Source organism: Anastrepha ludens, unplaced genomic scaffold (genome assembly GCF_028408465.1).
Source record: "Anastrepha ludens isolate Willacy unplaced genomic scaffold, idAnaLude1.1 ptg000122l, whole genome shotgun sequence".
Lineage (NCBI taxonomy): Eukaryota > Metazoa > Arthropoda > Insecta > Diptera > Tephritidae > Anastrepha > Anastrepha ludens.
In genome coordinates, this window is record NW_026530115.1 from 7501 (window position 1) to 10000 (window position 2500).

General features: G+C 31.4%; 2 non-coding genes across 2 annotated transcripts in view; both read right to left on the reverse strand.

Moving 5' to 3' along the window:
- The window catches only part of LOC128871379 (large subunit ribosomal RNA), a 3992-nt gene extending 2140 nt beyond the window's left edge, over nucleotides 1-1852 (reverse strand). Inside the window, exon 1 of the ribosomal RNA XR_008455930.1 lies at nucleotides 1-1852. This exon is cut by the window's left edge and continues 2140 nt beyond it. This is a non-coding gene — a ribosomal RNA (large subunit ribosomal RNA).
- Nucleotides 1853-2288: 436 nt separating this feature from the next.
- Nucleotides 2289-2469, reverse strand: LOC128871377 (5.8S ribosomal RNA). Its single transcript, XR_008455928.1, has one exon. It is a non-coding gene; the product is annotated as a 5.8S ribosomal RNA (ribosomal RNA).
- Between the last annotated feature and the right edge of the window lie 31 nt (nucleotides 2470-2500).

The following is a 2500-nucleotide window of genomic DNA, read 5'->3' on the forward strand; positions in this document are numbered from 1 at the left end:
AAATTTTATTAATATTTTTTTTTATTAAAAACTTGAAAATTTTCGGCTTTCGCCTTGAACTTAGGACCGACTAACTCGTGATCAACCACTGTTCACACGAAACCCTTCTCCACTTCAGTCCTCCAAGGTCTCATTCGATTATTTGCTACTACCACCAAGATCTGTACCAATAGCGGCTCCATGCAGGCTTACGCCAAACACTTCTAAGCACACTATTGTACCCTCCTACTCACTAAAGTTTCAAAATTTATAAATCAATCGAAATTGTTTTATAAATCATCTACTTTAGCGGTAATGTATAGGTATACAACTTAAGCGCCATCCATTTTAAGGGCTAGTTGCTTCGGCAGGTGAGTTGTTACACACTCCTTAGCGGATTACGACTTCCATGTCCACCGTCCTGCTGTTTTAAGCAACCAACGCCTTTCATGGTATCTGCATGAGTTGTTAATTTAGGCACCGTAACATTACGTTTGGTTCATCCCACAGCGCCAGTTCTGCTTACCAAAAGTGGCCCACTGGGCACATTATATCATAACCTCAACCTTCATATCAAGAAAGGTGAGGTTCTTACCCATTTAAAGTTTGAGAATAGGTTAAAATCGTTTCGACCCTAAGGCCTCTAATCATTCGCTTTACCAGATAAGATTATTTTATATAATTTTTAAATGCACCAGCTATCCTGAGGGAAACTTCGGAGGGAACCAGCTACTAGATGGTTCGATTGGTCTTTCGCCCCTATACTCAATTCTGACAATCGATTTGCACGTCAGAACTGTTTCGGTCTTCCATCAGGGTTTCCCCTGACTTCAACCTGATCAAGTATAGTTCACCATCTTTCGGGTCACAACATATATGCTCAAGGTACGCTCCAGTTAGAGGTATAAATAATAATAAATTATCATTATACATAACTATATGGAACGCCCCGGGATTGAATTAATTGACTATTTAAGAAAATAGACTAAAAATTAATCCCATTATATTTTTAAGTTAAGTTAATTATGCCATTAAGTTTAATATAACTCAATGACTTGCACATATGTTAGACTCCTTGGTCCGTGTTTCAAGACGGGTCCCGAAGGTATCCTGAATCTTTCGCATTGTTAATCATATAAATGCATACAAATAAATATTAATATCATAGATATTAAATTTTTTGTAAAATTCAAAAAATGAATTTTAGCATTATATATAATAAAATCTATCAACACTTTATCAAATCATTAGTATTTATTCTATGTTAATATGCTTAAAAAGCAAATTAATTTAAATAAACTTAATATCACCAATGATCTTTTGATAAATACTTTATTATGTTAATAGATTACAATGTCCTTATATGAAAAAAATGCACATTATTTTTAATTATTTAATGATGAATTTTTCATAATGGATATTCAGGTTCATCGGGCTTAACCTCTAAGCAGTTTCACGTACTATTTAACTCTCTATTCAGAGTTCTTTTCAACTTTCCCTCACGGTACTTGTTTACTATCGGTCTCATGGTTATATTTAGTTTTAGATGGAGTTTACCACCCACTTAGTGCTGCACTATCAAGCAACACGACTCTTTGGAAATATCTTTCTAGTAATCATTAACGTTATACGGGCCTGGCACCCTCTATGGGTAAATGGCCTCATTTAAGAAGGACTTAAATCGTTAATTTCTCATACTAGATATTAAGATATTCCATACACTGCATCTCACATTTGACATATAGACAAAGTGACTTAGTGCTGAACTATTTTCTTTTCGCTCGCCGCTACTAAGAAAATCCTTGTTAGTTTCTTTTCCTCCCCTCATTAATATGCTTAAATTCAGGGGGTAATCCCATATGAGTTGAGGTTGTTTTAAAATATTTTTTATCTTCTCACAATTTAATAAATAATTATATCATCTTTTCATCTCTATTTTTCTTTTTTCCTTTTATATAAATATATTATAAATAATAATTATGTAAAATGAGGCAATTCTAGAATAAAAAAAATTAATTTTTATGCTAGACATTCCTCCTTTAATTACATATATAAATTAATATTTTATATATATATAAATAATATGAAAATTTTTTAAAGAGAATACTTAGATTCAAAATTTTTTTTATTTCATTTTATTTGAGAGGATTTTTTTTTTTTAAGAATATATTAATAAATAAAAAATTCATTATATATCTTTATTTTTTTGCTATTAATATTATGAATTATTTAAAATCCAATAATATACACATTTGCTTAAATTCAATTATTTTTATAAAAGAATAAGCAACTTATTTAGCATAGTCTTACAACCCTCAACCATATGTAGTCCAAGCAGTACTTTAAAATTTAATTTAATGTACATAACAGCATGGACTGCGATATGCGTTCAAAATGTCGATGTTCATGTGTCCTGCAGTTCACACGATGACGCACAGTTTGCTGCGTTCTTCATCGACCCATGAGCCAAGTGATCCACCGCTTAGAGTATTTTTTTATTTATTTTTATTTATAACAAATG